The sequence below is a fragment of the Crocuta crocuta genome, unplaced genomic scaffold (assembly GCF_008692635.1).
Source record: "Crocuta crocuta isolate KB4526 unplaced genomic scaffold, BGI_CrCroc_1.0 scaffold144, whole genome shotgun sequence".
Taxonomy (NCBI): domain Eukaryota; kingdom Metazoa; phylum Chordata; class Mammalia; order Carnivora; family Hyaenidae; genus Crocuta; species Crocuta crocuta.
Genome location: NW_027529669.1, coordinates 146,321 through 173,500, shown reverse-complemented (window position 1 = coordinate 173,500; position 27,180 = coordinate 146,321). Strand labels below are relative to the sequence as shown.

General features: G+C 50.9%; 1 long non-coding RNA gene across 1 annotated transcript in view; it reads right to left on the bottom strand.

Annotated features, from left to right (window-relative positions):
• Positions 1-17,900, bottom strand: part of LOC144230564 (uncharacterized) — a 62,734-nt gene extending 44,834 nt beyond the window's left edge. The window contains exon 1 of the long non-coding RNA XR_013334796.1: positions 17,809-17,900. This is a non-coding gene — a long non-coding RNA (uncharacterized LOC144230564). The remainder of the gene's footprint in view (positions 1-17,808) is intronic.
• Between the last annotated feature and the right edge of the window lie 9,280 nt (positions 17,901-27,180).

Genomic DNA, 27,180 nt, shown 5'->3' with positions numbered 1-27,180 from the left:
CTGGAGCCCCAACCCGGGGCCCGCTCTTGCACCCAGAGCCTCCCAAGCCCCCGACACCCCCCCACCCCAGGACTGAGAGGAAGGAGCGAATTCAACAGATTGCTGGAAGCAGACGGGGCGTGGGAAGCGGTGGGCGGTAGGCACTCCGGGGCTGTAAGCCTCGCCTTGCACCCGGCAGTGCCCGCGGAACTGAATTCGTTCGTAGAAGGACCTGAGCGTCAGCCTGCTAGACCCGCTTCTGTCCGCGGCGTCTCCCCTCCCGGCCTCCTAGCCTCTCAGGGCTTCTGGCCGCACCTGGCCGCCACACCCCTGCACAGTCCTCATGTTCATTCTAACAAAAAGGGCACAGAATTACCCGGCCATAGGTCCCTGCAAACGGCCAGCTTTGGCTTCTATTAATAATATTAGCTGATATTTTATGAAGCACTCACTTCAGTAATCCCCACTATAACCATATGAGGAAGGCACTACAAATCTCCTTGTTTCACAAGTGAGGAAACCCAGACTCAAGGAGGTAAAGACATTTCCCCAGCTCACACGGCTTAGCAGGGTGAGAATAAGGATTCGGACCCAGCTGTCTTAATTCCAGACTCCGTGCCTTAACCCCACCTTGCACGGACACGCATATACTGCACTGTGGAATCTTCAGAGAACTAAGCCCAGAGAGGTGAAGTGACTTCCTTGTTCACAGTCACACAGCCAGCTGGGACAGGGTCAGACAAGGAACCAAGTGCCACAACCTGGGCTAAGTTCCTTTCCACATCACGGTTTCACCTACAGAAGCATCCATATTCAGGCAGGGGACAGCACACTCAAGATACTCTCTTTCACAATGTTATGGTCTGATGGCCTGTAAACCTCGCTTGGCCCTGGGCAATGCCCCAAGTCCATCCCTCCCATCCAGGATCCAGGTCCGTGACCTTCCCAACGCACAGCTCCTCTGCCTCTAGAACAGTTTTATCTTTTGTTTTGTGTTGTTTTGTTTTTTAAAGTAGGCTCCTCTGGCGCCTGGGTGGCTCAGTCGGTTAAGCGTCGGACTTTGGCTCAGCTCATGATCTCATGGTTGGTGGGTTCAAGCCCCACATCAGGCTCAGAGCCTGGTGCCTATTTCAGTTTCTGTGTCTTCCTCTCTGTCTGCCCCCCCCCCCTCCGCTGGCTCTCTCTCTCTCTCTCTCAAAAATAAATAAACAGGGGCGCCTGGATGGCTCAGTCGGTTAAGCGTCCGACTTCAGCTCAGGTCATGATCTCACAGTCCGTGGGTTCGAGCCCCATGTCGAGCTCTGTGCTGACAGCCAGCTCAGAGCCTGAAGCATGTTTCAGATTATGTATCTCCCTCTCTCTCTGACCCTCCCCTGCTCACAGTCTCTCTCTCAGAAAAAAAAAAATTATAAAGTAGGCTCCTCTCTCACAGCATTACAACTCTCCCACCCCACTTCAGGGCAGCACAATCTCCGAGATTCCTAATGAGAAATCGCACACCAACAGGCCAGCGCACATTAATGTGGCACCTTAAAGTTCTCAGTCCAAGCTCTCCCAACCAACTTGCCAGTCCTTGAACCAGCTGGGCATAGGCCCCTTTCTGAAGACTGCCTGCACCCCCATTCACAGGGGATGCCCCCCAGTCTTGGTGGTGCTGTACAGACCACGGCCTCCTGGTGCCAGCTGATTAGATGAACGGGGGACAGCTGGCGCAAATCTGAATCAAGTTTGTGAGCTACTATTCAGCCCTATGGTTACTGGGACCAGAACCGGCCTAGCTGGAAGCTGAGGGCCCATGACATCAGCACGCACACGCGGAGGCTGTGGTGTCCTGCACGGGCAGGCAACTCGGAGGCCAGGGTGGCTCCTGCCCTCCATGCTCCACTCCCTGGTGACTTCGAATAGCTCAAGCAAGGTTTCTGTTACTGGCTGTCAGGAGAGTCTGAAGTAAGAGATGGGCTGAGCGATTATCATTCTCCTTTTATAAAAGAGGAAGAGGCTCACAGAGATGAAGTGACTCAATGAAAGTCACAGGACCAACGTGTAGTAAAGGAGGGGTTAAAACCTCTCCTTCGGTGCCATCTAAAACCTCCTCCCCTTAAAGGATTAAAGGAAGTGGCAGGTAACAAAACAAAACAAAACACGGAAACTGAAGATAAGTGGATTAGGCCGGAGGCACTCCGATGGACTAAAGCCATAGACAAGAAATACAAAACCCTCGCCTTTGCACCCAGGAAGACAGCCCTTTGCCCCGCTATGTTTCCCAGCCTCCCTAGCGGTTAGGTTGAATCCATGTGAGTAGTTCCGGTCAATGAAATGGGAATGGAAGGAAGGGGTGTCCGTCCCTTGCAAGGCAGCTAGAAGCCAGGGACTGCTTCCATCTCCTGCAATAACTTCAGAGGCCCCAGATTTCAGCCGGCAGTAGCCCTGCTGAAGGGCATCAGACTCTCCATGAGCACAAATTAAACCTAGATGGTGTCCAGCCCCTGGCACGTCGGGGTTTGATTTACTACAGCACAGTCTAGCCTCTCCTGCCTGAAGCTCACAAGTTAGTCAAACTGGTGTGCCCTTCAGCACACTTGCCTGGTCTGCAGGATGCTGCATTTGTTTGTTTGACATTCATTTGCTTACCAAATACTTCTAGAGAACCAGTGCCAAGTGCTGTAATGGGGAGAGCCAAAAGGGAAAAAAAGATCCAGTCCCTCCCTTCAAGAAGCTCCTTATCTGCTGACCACACACGCACTCATGGACTTTTTTAAAAAAGAATAGTTCCACGGATGTGAAAGCAGCCCCACCCCCACCCCCAGTCAGCGCCCGGCTACACCAAGCGCTGGGAAAAGGTAAGCTGCCAGGAGGCAAAGGCAGCTGGTCCCAGCCAAGAGCGAGTTCACAGCGAGTTTTCACACCCCGCTCGCTCCCAATTCCCCTCCTGCCAGCCTCGTGGCCACACACAAGTGCTTGCCCTGCCCTGGGCACAACACAACAGAGACGGCATCAGGGAGGAGTCCCCAAGAGAGCAGGTGGCTGGGAGACACAGAAGAAGTCCCCAAGAGAGCAGAAGCAGCAGAAGACACAACTCCTCTGCCCGCACCCTCCTCTGCAGCAGAAGGATCTCCTCTGGGAATCACCGTCCACTTCATTTTTTAGCCCCCATAAGGCTCCAACGACTAAGCTTTTCTCCCCTGACCCCACATAGTTGAGGACCCACCAGAGAAGTCATCGCTGTCCGGAACTGGTGTCTGGCTACAGCCCCCTTTTTTTATGCCAAAAGTTAGACGAGAAGTTAGCTGGTAGGGTCGCCACATACAGTTGTGTGAGCTGTTCACTTCGCAAGGTGCCCATCCAAGGGGGCAAATGGGGCTGGAATCTAGCCTACGCTTTGCTTACCAAGCTCTGTCCCCAGAGAAAGGCTCCCTTCTTCTAGTTCACACAACGGTACCTGCTGTGTGCGGAAGCCACAGCAGCACAGGGGCCAGAGTTTCTCCATAAAGCCTGAAGGAGTCTGATGATGAGGACATGGGACTGTTCTATACTGGGCTCTCTCCCTCTGTGTATATTTGAAAATGTTCACAATAAGAGGTGGCTCCGTTGGTTGAGCATCCAACTTTTGATTTCAGCTCAGGTCATGATCTCACGGTTCATGAGATCGAGCCCCAAGTCGGGGTCTACACTGACAGAGCTGAGCCTGCTTGGGATTGTCTCTCTCCCTCTCTCTTTGCCGCTCCCCTGCCTCTCTCTCTCAAAATAAATAAACATTAAACAAAAGAAAAAGAAAAATTTCACAATACAAGTTTAAAACCAAAAACCATCCCAGTAAATGGCCGCGTTACTTGGACGAGTTACTTTACCCCTTAGCCCTCAGCCTCAGCTCCTGCGTCAACAAAGACAGTCCCTGGCTCATAGGGCTGATATAAGACTAAATTGAATTACTCAAGTGAAATGCTCGACTCTTACAAACGGGAGCTATTAACAGTGGCGGCTGCTGATGGCTCGGGCAGGAAGGAAAACGAGGCAAAATGGGGACAGAGGGACATTGTTGAGAAAAGCCAACGCTCTGGGAAATGTGTGCCATGAAGCCAGAGAGAGTCTGAAAACACGACCACCCTTTTAACATTGCAGGGGCTGGTGTGAGGAGCTTCCTTGCAACCCCTCCCTTCTGGGCAGACTTCACATTCCCCTGGCGGCCCCAGCCTCAGCTCAGAATCCTAATTAAGGTCCACAGAAAGGTCACAAAGAGTGGCTCAGAAGAGGATGTGTTACCCAGCAAACTCAGCAAACAGGGCGACGTGTGGGCGGGCAGGGGGTGCTCACACCTGCCTGGAAGAGTCCCGGCTGGAGTCCCAGGAGAGAACAATTGATCCCCAGAGGCGGCCCAAGGGATCAGGCTTTAGCACAAGGAGGGCCCCTGCCACCCTCACGTGCTGGGAGTAGAAGTAGCCATTCACATCCCCGAAGGCCAAAGGCTAGTTTTGAATTGTCTAGTTTCCTGTAACGAATTTGTATGTTAATGTCTTCAAAATTATCACTGCTTTGTGTGAATTTCACCAGAGGTTTGTCATTTAAAAATGACACTTACACCCCCTATCCATTGCCCTTTAAGGCCTATTCATTCCCCAGAGCCTCACAGGGATGGGGGTGGCCAGGGCTGAGGGTGGCAGTGACAGGAAACCGGGAGCCCTTCCCAGAGCCCCTGGAGGGACCTCAGCCTTGGCCTGAACCTCAAGGCCCCGCGTGTCCGCCTGGCCTCTGCCCGGGAGAGTTTCTGGTTTTGGTCAAATGCCATCCCACTCACTTGCTCTCCTTTCTTTTTTCTTTTCCAGGATAATAGCTAATAGGATGATTCATTCTCCCATTAAGTCGATTCATGAGAAAAAAGGAAGTCACCGAAGTTTCCAATCCTCTCGTCATTGAACACAAGCCACTCCGTAGCTCATCCCCATAAGTGCTTCATAGAAATCCAGTAACAAGGAAGAAATTCGCTAAAACGCCCTTCCTTCACCTTTCCTTTCGCGTCCCAAGGATTCACTATCCTTGGCAAGTTTTCTAAGTTTCTATAGCTGTCACAGCTGAGGGCTGAGTTGGGATTTAAAGCCAAGCTTCCAGATAAAATGTGATAGAAGAGGAAAAAGGCGCGTGGCTCTTAAAGCCACAGACGGTGCACACCCTCCTGGCAGATAGTAAAAATCCACCCAGAAAATGTCCTTCTCTGTCCCTGCGGCTCTCCTCAACTCTGTCCCAAACTTAGAAACAGCTGTTTCCCTATAACTCCAAAAACAGCTCTCATATGCTCCGTCTCCTCATTCTTTCCAACACTGTGATCTGTACACTTAATCTACCTCCAGGCTCAGCTTGTCCCTCCCTCAGCTCCTCAAATAAAAGAAGAGGGGCAAAGACTAAACAGTCCAACCACAGAACACAGCCCTCTTGTAAACTCCACCTACAGACTCTGCAGCCTGGCTTTCTGGGTTCGGATCCCAGCTCCTCAACTAACTAGCTGAGTGATCGTGGGTGAGGTGACCCGGCCCTCTGTGTCTCGGGAAAGCGGTGATAAGACTATACTCATATTGGGCTGAGGAAATAAAGTCATGTGCTTAAGAAGGCGGCTGGCAGGCGACAGGCATGCAATAAATTGTTATTACTGGACCATCACAGCAATCCTGCACGATAGGGATTATTATTCCCAGCTCTGTTGAGCAGATGTGTTCGACAGCCATTTGTTGTTGTGGGCGTAATAATAATTGAACCTCAAGAAAAGTACAAACGAAGAAGTTAGATGACCTGCTCAGAATGACACAGTCCATTCACGGCAGGGGTGAGACCGAGCCTCTGGTCTTGACACTCCAAATCACACCCTGACGAGCTTCACACTTTCACACTTTTGCACGCTCCGTCCCTCAGGCACAGAAACTTGAGAAGAGCCATGGATCGGCATCAAAAACAGGTCCAATTCCGTCACCCCCAGAGAGGGGCACTATCTCACGGGAGTGCTGCAGGATTTGCCAAACAAGACTAATTTCCGTCTGTTTTCATATTCCAAGAAAACGTCCCAAAGAGGCCTTACAGGAGAAGGGGCCACCCCATCAGAGGTGTCAAAAGACCACTCACGGCGGAGGCTTGTTCCAGCCCCAACAGCGGTTCAGACTAAAAGGGCTCCCTCGGGAGGCTCCTAGGCTGCCAGCGATTTGCAAAAAAGGTCAGTGCAAATCATTTGGGAGCACATTTATGCAGGCCTGGCCTAAGCCATGTGGCCCACTGCCAAGCCCACAGTTTTTTAAAACATGCACTGTCTTCACCCTTGATAAATAGCAGCCAGGCTGCAGAAATATTTCCATTACGCCCGAAGGCCCGCTTGCTGCCACAACTCATCGAAATGGAGGTTTCCAGTTTGGGGAGAACTCTTCCATAAAAACATCAAAAAACACACCAACCTTTCCAGCAGAGGTAACAAAGCCGGCATTTAGGGAACCTCCAAACACAAGTCAAGGATATGTGTGGAAGCAAATTATTTGGGAAGCGTATGCTCACGCCCGAAGTCTAATTATATCTAATGAACGGATTGAGCCCATCGCTTCTAGCTCCGTTGTGAACACTTGTTACGAGATTTCTACACATGCGCTTCCACAAATGCTCTTCGCATCGTACATCAAGCCTGACGAGGTCACCTTCTGGCCATGCTGGAGAGCTAGCAACCAAAAACGTTTCACACTGTCACCCTGGCCCTACTGCCGACCACCACATCATTTCACCAAATGATAATAAAAACAGCAACAAATGGCAGCAGCAACAGCAGCTGACGTGTAAGAAGAACTTAGAAACATGCTAAGCACGCGCTCAGGACTTAGTAAGTATCGGATCCTCGGGGCGCCTGGGTGGCTCAGTCGGTTAAGCGTCTGACTTCGGTTCAGGTCACGATCTCACAATTCGTGGGTTTGAGCCCCGCGTTGGGCTCTGTGCTGACAGTGCAGAGCCTGCTTCAGATTCTCTGTCCCCCTCTCTCTGCCCCTCCCCACCCATGCTCTCTCTCTCAAAAATAAAAATAGACAGTAAAAAAAAAGTAAAGAAAAAAGCATTTTATTCTCATTAGCCATTTTTAGGGAACTCTCATTGTGTGGGACAGAAAACCAAGATTCTGAGAGACTGAGTAACTTGCCCCCAAAACACAAGAGCCAATACAGAGGCTGCATTCAAATTCATGTTCTTAACCACACACCATAGGTCTTTTTGAGGTGCCTTAATGACCAGGATCACAAATTCTTCTAGGAACAGCCTGGGTGAGCTTAGAAATCCTTTCTGGCTTCAAAATTCAGTGATTCTTGGGCACCCAGGTAGCTCAGTTGGTTAAGTGTGGACTTCAACCTTGGTAATGATCTTGCTGTTACGAGTTTAAGCCCTGCATCAGGTTCTATGCTGACAGCTCAGAACCTGGAGCCTGATTCAGATTCTGTGTCTCCCTCTCTTTCTGCCCCTTCCGCACTCGCACTCTGTCTCTCTCTCAAAAATAAATAAACATTAAAAAAATTAAAATTCAGTAATTCTCAAGGGCCAGCTGGGTGGCTCAGTCAGTTAAGCCTCTTGGTTTCAGCTCAGATCATGATCTCGTGGTTTCTGGGTTCAAGCCCCCTGTGAGGCTCCGTGGTAACAGTGAGTAGCATGCTTGGGATTCTTTCTCCCTCTCTCTGACCCTCCTCTGCTCGCTTGCTCTCTCTCAAAATAAATAAACTTTATAAATAAATGAAATTCTGTAATTCTCTCTTTTATTTATTTATTTTTAAAGATTTTTTATGGGGGGGGCTGCCTGCATGGCTCAGTCGGTTGAACATCCAACTCTTGATCTTGGCTTAGGTCATGATCTTACAGTTCATGAGTTCGAGCCCCGCCTCCAGCTCTGTGCTAACAGCTCAAAGCCTGCTTGGGACTCTCTCTCTCTCTCTCTCTCTCTCTCTCTCTCTGCCCCTCCCCCACTCACACTCTGTCTCTCTCAAAATAAAGAAATAAACTTAAAAAAAGATTTTGGAGCACTCGAGTGGCTCAGTCGGTTAGGTGTCTGACTTCAGCTCAGGTCATGATCTTGCGGTCTGTGAGTTCCAGCCCTGCATCAGACTCTGTGCTGACAGTTCAGAGCCTGGAGCCTGCTTTGGATTCTGTGTCTCCCTCTCTGCCCCTTCCCTGCTCGTGCTCTGTGTCTCTCAAAACTAAATAAAACATTTAAAAATTAAAACACAAAAGGTTTTATTTTTTTAAGTAATCATTACACCCAACGTGGGGCTCGAACCCACATCCCCAAAATCAAGAGTCACATGCTCTACTGACCGAGCCAGCCAGGTACCCCAGGGATTCTCTCTTGTAGAGATAAAATGAATTTATGACTTGGAGAAGTAAAATGCAATGATGCAGTGGGACTAAGACAGAATGAAACAGCTATCTGTGTGTATCTCCCCCAGATCCCGCCAGCAGAGAGCTCCCAGTTTTCCAGGATAATGATGCCCCGTAAAACAACCAGATGGGCGCCAAAGCGTCTCTGGAAAACAGACAGCTTGAAGTTCCTACAGGATACCCCGACTTGCAAGGGTCTGCAAGTCCTCAACTGTCAGCTTGCCAACCTTAATTTGACTCCTCCTTCTTCTTCTTCTTCTTCTTTTTTTTTAAGGAAAGTCAAATGCAAGAAAATGCGCACAGTGGGGGCTAGTTTAAGAGTGCCAGGCTACGGCGCGCGTAGGCCTTGTGGCATACTTACACCTGTTCTCCTCTCAGGTCCGCACCTGCTCATGAAACCCCACCTGACGCAGGGGCCTCCCTGTGAGCGCCCAGCCCGGTGGCTCAGCTGTCAGGTACCTGCGCAACGCTGTGTCCTGCGCGCACCTGCTGGTATCTGCACGCGCCCCCTCCCTCGTCACGCATCCAGTCCTCACACACACAGACCCTCCATGGCTTCCGAGCCCGGCTCCGTCTTGCCAGGAGCTCCCTGTCCGGCCACCTTCCCGCTAGCCCACACACGGCCAGTGGGGAGGCTCTCTCCCAGCTCACCCCTCCCCGCGCTCACCCTCGCGCGCTGGCTCTCTCAGCTCCTGGCACAGCCTGAAACCGAAACTAATCTCAGACCTGAACAAAATGAAATCATTTCCTATGCCCGATCACCCTACATGACCACAGAAAATCTTCTCGCCAGGGCTCCAAACCAGAGCTCCGCAGAGGCAGCCCCTGGAATCTACTGCTTCCTTAACAAACAAGGGACAACAGGGTTAGAGGAGATGGCAGAGTGGTTTCTGCCGCTGCTTTGTTTTAATTTGCATGAGTCCATTGAAACCGACCCTAGCAAGTGAAGCCCACCACCCAGTATTTCAAAGCCACCGTTCAGCATCTGTTCATATTTGGCTCATTCTTTTTTTTAAGTTTATTTATTTTTACAGAGAGACACAAGTTGGGAAGGGCCAGAGAGAGAGAGAGGGAGGGAGAGAATCTCAGGCAGGCTATGCACTGCCAGCGCAGAGCCCGCTGCAGGGCTCGAACTCACAAACCGTGAGATCATGACCTGAGCCAAAGTCGGACGCTTCACGGACTGAGCCACCCAGGCGCCCCTTGGCTCATTCTTAATCAGATTCTCTGAGAGCAAGCCTTGTTTCTCTTCGGAGATCTCTGTGGCCCGCTTGCTGAATGAAGTTTAGATCACTGTATCATATGCCCTTCCTCAATTTGAAAAACTCAGCCTTTAATTTTGTGCTAGGAACAATAACAAACCCAAAACAAACGAAACAAGCGGGTCACTGTAAATGAACATAATGTCAGCCCTTGATGTTCTTTCAAAGAACTGTACGTTTTGAGGAAGATCCGAAAGTGTGTTTTGTTAACTCCCCTTGCCCCAGCATGCTTTGGGACACCTTTCTCTGTGGCTCTGGGTATTAGATAATGGTTCTACTGTCGGCCTCCGCTACGCAGAAGGGGAAGGACAAAGGCGCTGGCCCAACAAGTAAGTGTATGGTAGAAGAGTAGTAACTTCTGGAAGTTATTTGCTTTTCATTAGCAAAGTTCACCGAGGGCCCCGAATGTGCACCCAAAGTTCTTCTAGGTGCCAGGCCAGCAAGGGGACTCAGAAGACCCACTAACTCCAACGGGGAATGTCATTCTCAGAAGCATCTTCTGAGTGGTGCAGACGCTTTCTCTAGGACCAAGAGCCCCAAGGTCAACTCCTTGCGGGTTTCCTGCAGAGGTCTTCACAAGGCTTGGAGCCCACCCAGTGGGCATTCTCGGTAAGCGTCCCCTCTGCCCGGGATGAGCGCAGGGCAAGACCACAGCTGCGGGGCAGATGTGCTTGTGTCTTGGCTCACTAACTACTGGATGAGCCGCTCCGTGTGACGGTAGAATAAGGACTTAGGCCAGATTTGAGCAATCGTCTAGCTCAGAAATTCCAGCTCTTTTTACCCTCCTATTGCTGGGCTGACACAGACCTCAAGGGGCCTCTATTTCATCTTCCTGTCTCCAGATGAAACCTCCGAAACACCAAGACAAATGAAACTTGTTCCCATTCCTAAAGACCTTCGGGGGAGGCCATTCCCCTCCGCTCCTATGAGTCACTTGTTCTCACATCTCACATTCTATCTGCAAGGAACGTTTTCCTCATACCTTAGTTGAGTCCTTCCTCCGCAGCTTACATTCATTTGCCTCTCGTTCTGCTTCCAAGTTGGGAGAGACAAGAGTGAATCACTGTGCTCTAAGCAGTAACTTTTTTTTTTTTTTTAAAGTAATCTCTACACCCAAGGCGGGGTTCAAACTTACAACCCGGAGATCAAGAGTCGCATGCTCCAGCGGCACCTGGGTGGCTCAGTGGGCTAAGCATCCAACTCTTGATTTCCGCTCAGGTCATGATCTCACAGTTCATGAGTTCGAGCCCCACATCACGCTGACAAAGCAGAGCCTGCTTGGGAATCTCTCTCTCTCCTTCCTCTGCTCTCTCTCAATAAATAAATAAACTTTAAAAAAAAGACTTGCATGCTCCATGACTGAGCCAGCCAGGTGCCCTTCTGAGCAGTAACTCTTAGGAGATTTTTATTTCTTCTTCAGCAAGTTCACTGCAAGCAGTACAGGAGGTGACTCTTAAAAACCACAAAGACATCAAGGAAGCCAACTGCACTTCCCAGTTCCTGCCTCACCCCGGCCAGGGTGTTGCAGGATCTAGAAAATTTGGCCCTCGGTCCTAATCAAAGTTCACAGAGTGGGAGAGCGATGTCCCGGAGACAGTGGCCACCTGTACTCTCACTCGGCTCAAGTGCCCTCTCTCGCAGGCAGCCTCCGTGCCCCGGTGCTTCTGGATGGCAGGGTAGCCCCTCTGCGGCCCTTTGTCTCACTGCAGTACTTGCCGTGGAGTTCTGGGCTAACCTACCCGTCTCCCCTACAAGACCACAGGCATCTTGCAGGCAGCGGCCTCAACGACCTTTGTGCGGGGGGAGGTGGGTCAGCCCCAGCAGAGTGCCTGGCACTTGGCCAGCGGTTCTCAGCAGACTGAACGCTCCAGGCACCTTCCAGTGAGGTCTGAATGTGGCCCGGGCTGCCCTTCTCAAGCAGAGCACGAAGCCCTTTAACCCCATCCCCACCATCCTCGCCTTACTCCACCCCTAGCCCAGAATTTCTCTAAGGATGTAGAGAACCAAGCCTCTTGGATTCAAATCCTGGCTCTACCACCTTCTAGCCATGTGACCTTGGACAAGTTATTTAACCTCTTGACGCCTCTGTTTCTTTTTTTAAAATATTTTATTTATTTCTAGGAGAGAGAGAGAGAGAGAGAGAGAGAGAGAGAGAGAGAGACAGCGTGAGCAGAGGAGGGTCAGAGAGAGAGGGAGATACAGCCTCTGAAATAGGCTCCAGGCTCTGAGCTGGTAGTCAGCACAGAGCCCAACGCGGGGCTCGAACCCATGAACCGCGAGATCATGACCTAAGCAAAAGTCGGACGCTTAACCGACTAAGCCACTCAGGCACCCCTTGACGCCTCTGTTTCTTAACTGAAAAACAAATCGGACATCTCGTAGAGTCATGTGAGTATTAAATGAGCTGATCCGTGAGAAGCATGTGGAACAGGCTCTGAGCCACAGCAAGTACTAGAATTCGGCAGATGGGTTCCTTCCCAGGATCCCCTTGACCTCGCAGCTTCCACTCTTGTCTGCATATTGGGCCTGCCCCCCACCCCCCTAGACTCCCTTCCTCCAGGACCAATGTTAGCATCAACATAAAAATCATGCAACTCTCCTACCTTATAGCCGTTTCCCATCTCCCCTACTCTGATCAGCTTATTCTCTTACCCAAAGAGAAGGGAGAGTTGGTTCACAGTAGGGCCACAATGCTGAGTCATTCTGTACCCAACTAGCCTCTCTATCCTCACCCTTGACATTTCAGGCTCCCCATCTCCCCACCATGCAGTCCCCTTTGCTCATAATTTAAAAGTCTGAACCCACTTCATCCTACCCTTCCTACAGTCCTCAGACTGTAAAATCTTTACCAAAGATTTTCCTTAACAATAAGGAGCCTTAGAACATTAGCACTCATGAGCAGAAATAATAATAGTAATAACAGGGGCACCTGGGTGGCTCAGTCCATTGAGCACTGGCCTTTGGCTCAGGTCATGTTCGAGTCCCACATGGGGCTAGCTGCTGTCCGGGCGGGGCCAACTTCAGATCCTCTCCCTCTCCCCCTCCCCCACTGGCTCACGCCCTCTCTCAAAAATAAACATTGTTAAAAAGTTTTAAAAAATAATAATAGTAATAATAGCTTCTACACTAAAGAACATTTACTCTTTGGCATACACATTAGATTTCCTTCCACGCTTTCTAAAGCTGAGAGACTGAGGCACTTATAAAATCAGGGCGGAAGGCAGAGGGAGGGCTGGGACTCTAACTTCAGATCCCATGCTCTAAACCACAGAGCTAGGATACAAAAAGGCCCCAACTGCCGCCGGGGGGAGCAGGGTAGAGGGAGCTGGAACATTTTTATCCCACCAATCATTCCTCAAAGACACTTGGTACCACCATAACAGAAATGAAAAGGCCACATTTTACAAGGGAGTTTATGTTTACAGGCACTGTTATAGCATGTGTCATTTATGACCTGTTTTAAAAATATTATGAGGGGCCCCTGGGTGCCTCAGTCAGTTGAGCGTCCGACTCTTTATTTCTGCTCAGATCATGATCCCTGAGCCGTTGGATCAAGCCCTGTGTCCAGCTCTGCACTGAGCGTGGAGCCTGCTTAAGAGTCTCCCCTGTCTCGGTCCCTCCCCCACTCACGTGCACTCTCTAAAAAAAACCCTAAAAATTACAAATAAGAGTAACAGCCACATGATTAGGAGTCCGTTATAACTGCTCTGACACATCAGATGTGCTCCTGGGAGGGCAGAGAGATCGGAGAAGCACTGAGTCACAATCAGCATCCTCAACTCACCAGTGCTGTCCAGGGCAGCAGCAGATGGACAAGCCGTGGCCACTGAGGAATGTGACATCTTAGTCACTGCCACAGGACCCTTACATCTCACCAAGACAACTTCCAAGTCCCAAATTCAGGAGCTTGGACTACGGCATCTCCAAGGCCTTCTGTGGCTCTTCCTGTGAGCCTAGGAGCCCGTACAAGCCAAGGAAACGGACGCATCTCCTCCAGGCCATTTTGTATAGTTAGAGGTGACCCCTGTCTGACTGTGGCTTCCTGCCCTCAAGGCTTTAGGACCCTCCTGAGGCAATGTAGGACGCTCTGAAGGAGGGAACAAGTGTGGGTACAGCAGCAAACACTGTGCTGGCTGGTAAGTAAAGCAAAATCCCCGTGAGCCACCACGGTCTGGGGGCACTTGAGCCTCAGACGGGCTTCTCAACACCAAAGCAGAGACGTCAGAGATGGCAGCCCTACTAAAGGCCCTTCCAGATCTCCAGGAAGCGTAGATGCCATGAACACCCTAGCAGCCACACTAGGGCTAAGAAAGAAAAGGCAGGCCACGCCTCCTGGGGTGAACTGGGGTCGGAAACAACTTCCCCTCTGCCCCCCACTTGCCTTTTAAAGTCCAAAGGGATCTAAGGAACCTACAGTACCTAGATCCTGGCCTTGGACAACTAGGTCCCAAAACCCCTCAAGAGGGGGAGTGTCTTCACACTCACACTCTCCACGGAAGCTCCTTCCTCCGCCTCAAGCCCACCTCCCCAAGAATGAGCTGGGGTTCTCAAAGCGCCCGGCTCTTTACCCAGTGAAATTACATCTGCCCCTGCCCAGTGCCTAGAGCCTTCTCACCATACAGACAGCCCCTGGAGAAGCCCCCCCGCCCCAGGCATCTGCCCCCATCCTCTGGCTAACTGTAGGGAGCTGGGCTCTGGTCCAGAGTTTCCAGGTCACCATGGCCACAAGCCCAAAGTTGCATGAGAAGGTCATGAGAAAAGGCCTCCTGAGAAGTCTACTCTTCGCATCCTGGGATTATCCACTGACTGGTCACAAAGGAGGGAACCGTCTGAATGGCCTATGCTGGACCAGGCTGTAGATCGGGGGTCTTCCAAGGGCTCCAGTTCCAAAGCAGAGGGTAACATCGTGACAGCGCGCACAACATGTGTCCCTGCACACGTGTACTTTTAAGACAGGAGGAGCTGGGGCTTGCACGAGACTCTCAAAGGGGCCCATGACCTCGACCTCTGGCCCCAAGTTCCCCCCGAGTCACATGACCGCTGTTGGGCCATCCTAGTCGTCCAGGGTCTCTCTCCTGTTTAAGGATGTGCCCGGCCCTGATGCACCCCTCGTGTTCCCTTGTCTCCTGCCCCGTCCAGCAGCAGAGAGGGGACAGGTGGATTTCAAACCCCCCTCCTGCACACACCCTTCAGCCTCCTGGTGACCTGAGCCAGGTTTCTCTCTCCATCCCAGAGATGCCACCCTCCATCCAAAATAGAGGTCCCAATGGCATCGACCCCTGACAACAGAGAGGGCCCAGTTTCGCACTTGATCCCACAAAGGGGCCAAATCTCATGGTAAGATGACCTCTTCCGTGAGAATTCCTGGTGTCCCTCAGCTCCTTCAGGCATACGCGGCTGACTCCACCCAGGCGGTAGAGATGAGCGTGCCTGCCAGAGACAAGGGAGGAGAGGCCCAGAACGTCTCCCATGTCCTTTCTGACGGACCAGGTGGCTCAGGATGGTGCAGGGTAACCAACAGGCAGGGTTATTCCCACTCAGGGTGATGCTCCTGCCTCAGGCCAGTGGGGAGTGAGATGGTCCCCTTGCAGCCTGCACCACCTCTAGGACATCTTACCTCTAAACTCCCAGTCGTTCCCCTCACTCTCACCAAAATGCATGTACATATGTGTGTATATATATTATATNTCCCGGGCTGGTGGGGTGCGGGGCGTCCTGCCCCTCCCTGCTCGGGGACCGGCGCCGGGAAGGCGCTCCCAGAGACGGGCCGGGGTGGGGCGGGGACCCGAGCGCGGGGCTCGGAAGGCCACCTAAGAGCAGAGCTGCCCGAGCACATCTGGACCTGAGACAGCTGAGGTGTGGGGGAGGGGCGGTCCCTGGGAAGTTAGGGCTCCTCAAAGGAAACAAAGTGCTGAGGTCGGAGGAGGTGGGGGGGGGGTCAGGAGATCAAAGCTGTTACCCATCACATCATCAGATACCTTCTGCCGCCTCCCCATCTTCTCCCAGTGTCTCTGGTCACTTGGGGGGCTTCTGAGCCCTGAGAAAATCTCCACAGAAGAACTGGTCCAATACATGGGAAATCCGTCCTGACTATTCTTTTTCCATGTGGNTGGCGACGGCCCAGCATCCTGCATTGGAGAGGAGCTAGCTACCTACGAGACCTGAGGAGGGCGAGGTTCCAGCCCTGCCCCCCAGGCAGCTCGCACAGGGTCTGCAGCCTCCTCTTAGACAGCCTGCCTTAGAGGCCCACTTCCCCCTGGGCCCAGACTCCAGGGAATAGCCCCTCTCTCCTCTTCCTCTGAGGGCTTCCCCCTAGCTCTGCGGAGACAAGTCAACCTGCTCAGCCGCAGAGACATCTGATGGTAAAAACCACAAACCAAAGTGCCCCAGACACCATGTGTTTCTATGATTTGCATGTCAAGGAAAGGCTTCTGTAGCAAGTTGGGAACCCAGGAGGGGGAGAAACCTCAGAACCACACCCTCCTTGGGAAGGTCCAACATCAGGTTCCCATGCTGCTCCAGGGCGGGTGCCCAGACCCTCTGAGGGTCTCCTCTCCCACACCACCCCCCATTCTCCTTCACTTGGTGGTACATTCCATGGGGGGAGGGGACTTGAAATCTCAGGAAGTAGTCCCTAGACCCCAGATTAAAGACCCTTAACCTAGATCAACTGACTCCTGCTTCCCTGCTGGCTCCTGGCTCCTGTCCTGAAGTTGTAACTGGGAGTTTGGGATTGATCCTCCTTGCCAGTCTTCTAGATTACGTCATCACGTGTGTTACCTTATTCCAGCCCACAGTGGGGTTCACCTGCCACTTTTCTGCACACTTGCAAGATCCTTCTGCAGTTCCTCCCCGTCACCTGCGGAGCCCAGAAAAATGCATCCAGACTTGGAGATACTGCTATTTGTATTCGCCCCTGAGTGTTCATAAAACCTTTTAATGTTATTAATATAGTCATCAACTGAAACCAGTCACTCGAATGGATGCTCTTCATTTGAAGGACACTTTCTTGGGCATTGCTAACTTACTCTTCCTTTCAGGGCTGTCTTTCTGGACGCTTTTCCTCAGACCCCTTCCCTGCCTCTGATACCCCGCCCCTCCCGCCTTGTAACCTCCCTCACTCCCACCACTATCTCTGAGCGTAAGTTCCCCAGAGGCTCCCAGGCCAGGCCTGCAGAGCCTGGACAACTCACAGGCAAGGAGGCTAAAATGGATCTCCGAGCCCTTGCCTCCCCAACCTCCCTCCTCCTCTTCTGCGGCTGGAACCCTCAGTCCTCAGTGTCCCTTGCCCTACATTCTGTTGGTTACCAAGTCCTGTTCCTTCCTCCTCGGCCCCCACCCCCACCTCCTTTCCCTGCTTCTGCCCTGGGTTGGGCCCCTATTGTCTCTGCTCATCTCAGAGGACGACATGTGCTTTCAGGCCCATCCCCACGCCCCAGGACACTCCATGGGTTCTTTCTTTCTCCCCTTCTCTCTGCTTCATACCTACAAACCTGAAGGATGCCCCCTTTTGACCGAGCCTGTAACCCTGCCCTGCCCTGCCCTCAGGCCATTGCCCTGGTTCTCTCTTGCCCATTCCTCAATAACTCAATTGACGTCCTCCAAAAAGAAACCAGACATGCTGTCAGCTCCCTCAATCCCCACTGTATCCCGCAGTCTAGACCCTTCCCCCGGCATTCCCAGCACAGTTAACACCTTGAAATGACTCCCACCCCACGGCTTCCCACCTTCTTTGTTTTTCTTCCTTTCTTCAGCCCCGGCCCCAGGAGCTTCCCCAGGGCACAGTCCTCTTACCTTTTCCTTAAATCCACAGCTCCCAGGAAGTCCTCGCAGTGGGGCTAGAGTGGGGCGGGTACCAAGTGCTGATTGCCCCACTTACATGCTGCAAGACTTCAGGGCAGTTACTGAACTTTCTCCGGACCTGTTTCCTCACCTGAATTCGGAGCTCACAACAGTGCCTACCTCCAAGATCGCCGTGAGGTTTACACAAATCCACACCTGTGAAGTGCCCAGAACGCTGCCTGGCACATCAAAATGGTGAGCAACTGGGGGCGTCGTTACTGATGATAGTAGCGCCGCATGTGCCGTCAGTGGTCTGGGGTGACGACTCATTCTGGGGTCCCCACTCCCTCTCCTGAGCTCCTGACTGGAATGTGTAACTGCCATCGGGCAGGCTGGTGCAAAGCCACCTTACCTGCAGTGCGGCAAGCCTGGAACCCGTGATCTCCACATCCTCCTTTGCCAGAACTCTCTGTTCTGAAGAAGGGCACCTCCCATTCATCTGAGCTACCAAGTTCATGTGCTGCAAATTCAGGGCTTTCTACTTCCTGAATGTCTCTGGAATCTGCCCTTCTGCATTCCCACGGCTCTGGGCCCCGCCCCTTGTTCTGGCCACCAGGGTTCCTGCCTTTCCAGCCTCCTTCCCAGTGCTAGCAGGTTATATTCTAAAGTTTAGACTGGTGATGTCTCCGTCTTGTGAAAAGATATGGATGACTCCCCATTGCTTGAAGAATAAAATTTGAACTCTTTAGGCCCTTCCCAGCCTGCCCTTCACCTACACTCCAGTCCCTCCCCCGTCCTGTCCTTACCCCATGGGGGGCCATGCTAGGATAGTTAAGACCACTTGCTGTTCCCACAGAGCAAATGGGAAGGTGAGGAAAGCTTCTTGCCAAGTCTGTGGCTCTATTAGGCGCAGATAAATGGGAGCACATCTGCCATGTCCCACCTCTGCAGTGAGGCTGAGCTGTGGGGCTTGGGCTTGGGCTTGGAAAGAGGGGGTTCCATCCGGACCACAGGGAAAACAAGACGTTGCCCTTCTGGGGGATTTCTGCAGCCCCAGACAAATACTGGGGCACAAATCATGGACAGGAACACGTGGCTGCGGCTTCAGAAACAGCCACATTGTCCCAGCCACCAAGAGACCCTCTTCTAGAATCACTGAAGGCAGCTTAGTCAGCTCCAAGGTGGAAAAGAAAGTGGTGGGAACATCCAGATAATTGGGGGTAATCCTAACCCTTTCTCCATCTTCACCGGTCTGAGCAGGAAACTCAGAGGACACTGACAAGCAATTAGCAGTAACACGTGGGGGGTTTGAAAGTACGCATGCGTGAAACACGGAAGGAAACAGTGGAAACATTTTTTTACTCAGAATAAATGAGTAAGCAACCCCCTCCCGGGACGGTAACCAGATGGAAACCTGTGGGATTGCCAACCTGACTTCCAACTGAGAGGAGGATTCCCAGGACCCTCACCCCTTTCCTGGAGTACCAGCGCCAAGGCCATGCCTGTAGCACTTTCTGTGAACTCTCCTTCCCTTGCATAGCCCGCTGCTCCCCGACAGTCCCTCCGTCCATCCTGCCTACGTATAGTCTCCGCATGAGCTCCTGGGAGGCAGGGGGTGTCTGTTGTCTCAGTGCCCCCACCGCCCAGCCTGGCAGCGCCATGAGTGAGTACAAATCTCCCTCAACTTACAGTGGTTACGTCCCGACAAATGCATCGTAAGTTGAAAGTATCATAAGTCACAAACACATCCAATACATCGAACCTGCTGAACATCACAGCTTAGCCTCGGCAGCCTTAACGGTGCTGAGAACACTTAATGTGAGCCTGTAGTTGGGCAAAATCATCTGCGACAAAGCCCATTTTATAGTAAGGTGTTGCCCATCTCATGTCATTTATTGAGTACTGTACTGAAAGTGAGAAACGGAACGGTTGTTTGGGTGCAGAACAGTTATCTGTGTATGGGGTCGTGACCCTCCCGATCTCGGGGCTGACCCGAAGCTTCGTTCTGCCGCCTAGCATCACAGGAGAGCCTCGTGTATCACTAGCCCGGGAAAAGATCCAGATTCACATTTCGAGGTAAAAGATCCAAACTCACAATTCGAAGTAGAGTTTCTACTGAGTGTGCATGTGCTTCGCCACCATCATAAAGTCGAAAAATCACAAACCGGACCATTGAAAGTCAGGGACTGACTGTAACTATTTGCCAAAAGACTGACTTCTGACAGGGGGGCGAGACGTGTCTGGTTTGCCCTTACAAAATCCACATCTTCCCTTGACAGGTGACAGTTTGTACGGCTGCAGGGGTCCTGCCCTCCTATACAGAGACTGCCAGCTTGTCCTCTACAAGGCAGCGGGGTGGAGATCAGGCGTTATCTAGGGGCCCCTGGGTGGCTTGGTCGGTTGAGCATCTGACTTCGGCTCAGGTCATGATCTCGCAGTTTGTGAGTTCAAGCGCCGCATCTGGCTTGCCACTGTCAGCACAGAGCCTGCTTCAGCTCCTCTGTCCCCCGCCCCATCTCTGCCCATCCCCTGCTTGCACCCGCCCACAAATAAATAAATATTTAAAAACAAAGAATATTTAATGTCTATAAAAATGTTCACAATGTGTTTGGAAAGGGGGACTACAAAACAGCTTATGTATTATGAGCCCATTTATTTATTTTGATTATTTACTTACAACCATAGAAGAAAATTTACCAACATATTAACAAATTGTTGAATGAGAGTTTTACAGATAACTTTTATTTTATCTTTTTTGTTGTTGTTTGTTTTGAGAGAGAGAGAGAATATTCGAACACATGTGAGGCTGGAACCCATGAACTGTGAGATTATGACCTGAGCTGGGCACTTACCCAACTGAGCCACCCAGGCACCCCAGATAACTTTCGTTTCATTAATAATTATTATTAATTAATATATTTCTGGACTTGCCAAATTTCCTACATTGAATGTACATTCCTTTGCAATCATATATATGTAATATGCCTATATTTAGCCTTCAGGGTCACCTTGATTGGAAGGAGGAAAGTTAAACATAAATACCTTCCCCTCCGTAATTATGTTTAACTTCGGCCATTTCAAGCCAGTTCCAGGGCCTTTTTTTTGGGTCCACTTCCCATGTACCCATGCTGAGACCCCCAAAATGAGCACTCGGCAGCCCCTCCTCACCTCCCAAGTCTAAGGGGAAGGTGGGGCAGCTGGCAAACAAGGTAAGACAGAGTGTGACACAAAAGTCCAGGTGTAAGCAGAAGGTCTAGGGAGGAAGCGGTTCATTGTCACGGGGGAGAGATCAGAGAGGACACATTTGATGAACTGGCTTTTGAGCCAGCACAAATATTTCACAGGCTAGACGTTCGATCCTGGTATGGAGCAGCAGATTCCTTCTAAACTCCCTCTAAACCTACTCCGCATAGTGTGATGACCAACACCTTTCTGCCTGTCAGAACAAGGTACAAATAAATCCTGCTGTACAGCTTACTAGCGAAGGACTTAACCTGAGTCTCAGTTTTCTCATCTCTAAAATGACAGTAAAAATATCACCTTCTTACCCACTAGATTAAAATAATAATGGGGGTGCCTGGGTGGCTCAGTCGGTTAAGCGTCTGACTTCGGCTCAGGTCATGATCTCGCGTTTCGTGGGTTCGAGCCCTGCGTCTGGCTCTGTGCTGACAGCTAGCTCAGAGCCTGGAGCCTGTTTCAGATTCTGTGTCTCCCTCTCTCTCTGACCCTCCCCTGCTCATGCTGTGTGTCTCTCTCTCAGAACTAAATAAAACATAAATTTTTTTTTTTTTTAATAGTGGTATCGGGCTCCTGGCTGCCTCAGTCAGTAGAGCATAAGACTCTTGATCTTGGGGTTGTAAGTCCAAGTCCCACGTTGGGTGGAGAGATTAATATTTTAAAAAAGGTAAATAGAAATAATAATAGTAAATGATAAAGTTTTTTGAACATTTGCAACGTGTCTGACCCTGTTTTAAGCACCTTTGCACATTTTACCTCATTTAATTCAGAAACACCCTAAGAGGCAGGCATTATTTTTCACTCCCATTTTATAGATGTGGAAACTGAGAGGCATAGGGAGGTCAAAAAGCTTTGCCCAAATTCCAACCATAAGTGGGAGAACTATGGTACAAACCCAGCCTGTGACTCCAGAGTCCATACCCTTCAGTACACTCCTGGAGTCAACAATTACAATTATTATAAAAGCAAACACATAATGCTTAATATGTGCGATATTTACATTATTTTTAAAAATTCTTTTTCTATTACTTTTATTTATTTCTATTTATTTTTTAATGTTTATTTATTTTTGAGAGACAGAGTGTAGGCAGGGGAGGGGCTGAGAGACAGGGAGACAGAATCTGAAGCAGGCTCTAGTCTCTGAGCTGTCAGCCCAGGACCTCATGTAAGGCTCGAACCCACAAGCTGGGAGATCATGACCTGAGCCGAAGGTGGACACTTAACTGACTGAGCCCCCCAGGCGCCCCTATTTTTATTATTTTTAAGCTCTTCCCCCTGGGCTCCTGGGTGGCTCAGTTGATTGAGCAACCAACTTTTGATTTCCTCTCAGGTCATGATTCCAGGGTCCTAGGATCCAGTCCATGCTGAGCATGGAGCCTGCTTAAGATTCTCTCTCTCTCTCTCTGCCTCTCTCCCCCATGCTCTCTCACTCTAAAATTTAAAAAAAATATATTTGTTTTTAAAATTTAAACTCAACCCCCAAGGTGGGGTTCGAACTCAGGACTCTGAGATCAAGAGTTGCACGCTGTACTACCTGAGCCAACCAGGTACCCCAACATTCACATTCTTACCTCATTCACTCCCCACCAGCCCTGTTGAGGTCCATTAGGCCTTGTTCACAGATGAGGAAACTGAGGCACAGAGAGACTAAGTAACTTGTCCAAGTAGTTTTTGCAGAGCTGGGATCGGGATGCAGGCAGTCTGGCTGCGGCGTCCGGTCCTATCACTGTAATACACTTAGAGAAGGATGCCTGTTTTGCTTACTGTCATTCTTACACTTCCCAACAGGCCTGCCTGAAATCAACTTAGTAGTGTAAGATGTTTAGATCCGGTCCTTCCCAGCAATAAAGATTCATGGAGGGGGGTGTTAATGGGGCAAGATGAACATTCCTGACTGAGATTTGGGGAGCAGAGCCACAGGTAAAGGAGCATCTGGGGAGGTCTCCTCCGCCAGGCCGGTAAATGGCCAGGGAAGGAAGGAGGGGAAGCTGGCACTACATCAGGGCTCCTGAGCGAGGCTCTGGGTATTAGTCGAAAGGCAAAAACCTCTTATTCTTCGGCAGAAGAGCTTCCCTGGGGCTGTACCATGGCCAGTTCCGAGGTGGTGGGCAGAGGACCCTCCCTAGAGGCCTGGGTGATGTCTTCGAGGGAGATTCCACTTACCGGGTGTCTCTCTCTCTCTTTTTTTTTAGTATGTATGTATGTATGTATGTATGCATTTATTTAAAGCAGGGGAGGGGCAGTGAGAGAGGGAGAGAGAGAATCCCAAGCAGGCTCCACACTGTCAGCGCAGAGCTCAACATGGGGGTCAATCCCACAAACCAGGAGATCATGACCTGCACCAAAATCAAGAGTTGTATGCTCAACTGAGTCAGCCAGGCACCCCTACTGGGTGTCTCTTTAAAAGAGAAAATAGAACCCTCTGAACCCTTGGGACGAGGGGACCCTATGATAAGACCGGGTTCCCAGGGTCCAGACCCTCAGTCCCAGGTCCCATACTTGATCCTGCAGGGCCTGCTTTCCTTGGGGCAGGAGGAGATAGAGGCCAGGGCTCAGTTCATCTCTGTTTCCTAATCAAGAAAGTGTCACATGTTGGTGGCAGGTCAGAGGAGAGGCACGGCACTGCAGCAGCAGAGAGGGGCATAGCTACCACTGCACAGGGCACTCACTGGAAGCCCAAACTGAGATTTATGCTGGGGTTTTTTTGTTGTTGTTGTTGTTGATTTATTTTTGAGAGAAAGAGCATGAGGAAGGGAGGGGCAGAGACGGGGGACACAGAATCCAAAGAAGCCTCTAGGCCCTGAGCTGTCAGCACAGAGCCTGAAGTGGGGCTGGAACTCATGAACTGTGTGATCATGACCTGAGCCGAAGTCGGACACGCAACCGACTGAGCCCCCCCGGCGCCCCGGCCCAAAACGACATTTAAAGGAGCAGGAGCAGGATAAGGGCATTTATTTACTGTGGATTCATGGATTATTACTTTCCTTCAATGGCTTACCATTTATTACCATTATTTATTTCAATGCTTAGGTTGTTCCGGATTTGGCCATTTGCTCACTCCTGTGTTCTTATAGTATGTTCCCATCTTATCTGATACATTCCCACCTCTACATACTTGTGCAAAGCGACGTTTACACCACCGTGGTAAACACTGACTCAGACCACCAATGGACGCTAAATCTAGGGAGACATTTGATGAGGATATTTGAATGGTCCTAAAGTGTTTCCCCACAGACTGCCTATTAGTTGCAAGTGGGGGGAGTACTTACAAGTGGAGAAAATGGGCAACACCTTGACTGGGTGATCTAAATTAACATCTTCTATGCGGGACTGAGGGGCATCATGTGCCTCCAGACAGGATAATGCGGAGGACTTATTGCCTCGGCCGTGTTCCCACTGAGAACGCATTATCTCAATTTAACCATGGAGAAACATGAAACAAACACAAAATGAGGAATGTTCTATTTTTCAAAATGTCTTCTCAGTTTTTTAAAAGATTTTAAATGTTTATTTATTTTGGAGAGTGAGACAGAGTGTGAGTGGGGGGTGGGGGCGCAGAGAGCGAGGGAGACACAGAATCTGAAGCAGGCTCCAGGCTCCAAGCTGTCAGCACAGGGCCCGAAGCGGCGCTTGAACCCACAACCTCGAGATCATGACCTGAGCCGAAGTCTGGCGCTTAAGTAACTGAGCCACCCAATGCCCCTCAGTTTTTAATGTTTATGGATTTATTTTGAGACAGATAGAGTGAGCAGGTGAGGGGTAGAGAGAGAGGGAGACAGAATCCAAAGCAGACTTCGCACTGTCAGCGCAGAGCCCCAAGCAGGCCTCGAACTCATGAACTGTGAGATCGTGACCTGAGCAAAACCAAAAGTTGGACACTTAACCGACTAAGCCATCCAGGTGCCGTGAGGAATGTCCTATTACAAAACAAAACAAAACAAAAAAAAGGCAGAGGTCTGTAATTTAAATAAATAAATAAATAAATAAAGGTAGTTACAGAAATGTTCATTTAAGGAGTCTAAAGAAACATGACAACTAAACACAATACCTGATCCTAGACTAGACCTTGTTGGATGCTATCAAGCACATAATTAGATCATCTGATGAAATTGGAATACGGATGGTAGATTAAATAAAAGTATTATATAAAGTAAGTGTATAAAGTTAATAAGAGCATAAGAGTGTAAGTGCATATCTATGTTTAGGAAATGCACAGAGAAGTATTTAGGGATAAGGGCTGGGATATATGAAACCCTGTAATAGTTTTAAAAAATTAGAGATAGAGGGAGAGCCTATATGTGATTATACACGGAATAAAATGTTAGCTATAGGTGAATCTGGGTAAAGGGTATAGAGGTGTTTCTTGTTACTGTCTTCATTTCTGCAACTTTTTGTAATTCTGAAATCATTCCCAAATAAAAAGTGTTTCAAAAATGTTCCGAGCTCACTCTATGTTTTCCGTGCCCAAGCCCCGCAAATCAGGTTTTTCTCCGGAGAATCCTAGTGAGCAGGAATATTTAACCACATTACAAAGAAAAAGTGAATGAGAAAAGCATATGGAACAACATGACAGAAGGCAATGAAATGTGAAACATAAGTGTAGGCGGTAGAACGGACCGGTTCTAGCAAAAGCGAGTCTTCGGAAAGGCCACCCCGCCAAAGAGCTTCCCGGGATGAACGGCGGCCTCCCCCAGGGATGCACAACGCAGTCTCGCCCGCCCCCCTCCCCAGCTTCCCACAAGCCTCTCCCGATTCGCCGCACCTAGGTGATCCGGGTGCTGGCTACAATAAAGTGACAGCTTCGGCCATCCTTCAGGGGCTGGCACTGCTGGGCGGCACTTCACCTGCAGAAGCACAGAGCGGCACAGTATCTATTTACACAGAAGGCGTACCACTACCTGCGGGCGCAGGAAAGGGAGGCGGCTCTGGAGAAACTTCTGCAGGCGGACGGCTCCGGGAGAATGAACACCCCGACTCGGCCAATCAGAACGCAGGAGATTTTCAGCCAATCCCGGCTCGACAATGCTCGGGGTGGGGCGGGCCCAATGAGCCCGGGGTTGGCGGCTCGCAGCAGCATCCCTGCAGCCCCGCAGTAACTCAAGACCGCTCGGGGGCGGGATCGCCGAGTGGAGGCCGGCAAAGTAGATCGGACCAAGCGATGGAGGGCACCGAACGCCATAGGCTTGGCAGTCTGGGCACCCCAGGAGCTTGACCGATGCAGCCGTGGCAAAACTCGCGTTTGCCGCGCTCTCTGCGGGGCTCCCCTGTCCGACTGCGTGAGTCTCGGGTCGCCTTCCTTCGGGAGAGCAGGTGGAGCTGACCAGGACTGAGCCAGGGGCGAGCAGGTGTGAGGAGGCTGTCAGGCTTCTCCCCCTCCCTCCTGCCTGGGTAGGAGGCGGCGCTTCCTTTCCTCTTTAGACGGCAGGAGATCAGGCCTGAGCCAGGCTTGCAGTCACCTGTAAGAACTCTCTTGATTGTCAGGAGGTGGGACATGCATTGGGTGCATGGAAGTGCGTGCGGGGGCAGGAAGCGAGAAGCAACGATTTCTCTGAAGCAGGATGCACCGTTCCCAGCTGGGCACATATCATGCCTGCTTTTCCAGGTCTCCCAGCCCGGTTCTTCCCTGGGTCTAACCTGAACCCTCTCCGCCACATCTCCGGCCGGGCTTCAGTTAGCTGCTTTTCCGGAGATGCGTCTTCCGTCCAACTGTCTCGTTCTTGCACGAGGCTCTGGTTCCTCAGAATCTGAGAGTCCGAGGTGGGGAAGCCATGCAGGAAAGCGTTCGGCTCCTTGGTAGGCCTCCAGGAGAATGCGATTAGTGCCTCTGAGCAAACTGATGTTGCTGTTCCCGAGATAGGGAAATGGAAGGACCAGGTGGAGGTGGGGTCCGTTCTTACTGTCATTCTTATTTTACAGCCGAGGAAAGGGAGGCCAGAGAGCCTATGTACCTTGCCCAAGATCACACAGCTCCAGTGGCCCAGCCTGGATTTACACCCAGGCCTGTCAAGGTTCCAACTCTGCTCCATCACAGCCCTGGATTTCAAGGACCGTCTGCCAGGTCTCATCCCGCTCTGGCTCCTCTGGGGGCCACACTTAACCTGTTGCTGTTGTTTCTGGTCTTGGCGCTTGGTTCTTTGTTGTGTTTCAGGCTTCCAGAACACTGGGACTCATCGATACAGGGCAAAGTCAGTAAAACCACAGGCTGTCACAAACCCACTAATTTGGAACCAGAGATTTAGGGGATGTGGAACCCACAGTTGGACTCAGAAACCAGAGGGTGCTGGCCTGCCTCTTAGTCGGATATCTTCCAGCTCCTCCTGTCACACTGAGGAGGAATGAGCCAACTGCCTAAAGTTACAGGGGCGGTTTCAGAGGGAGCAACATTTACATTGGTTTTGCAAGACATCTAGCGGTTCACAATGGAGAAAATGTGACAGGTTGCTCATGGGGAGGCCATTCTAGGCCTGGGGAACAGCGTACAGGAAGGTTCCGTCTCCTTTGTCTCTCTTTCCCCAACCCCAGCCTTGCCCCATCCCCCCTGGGCGAT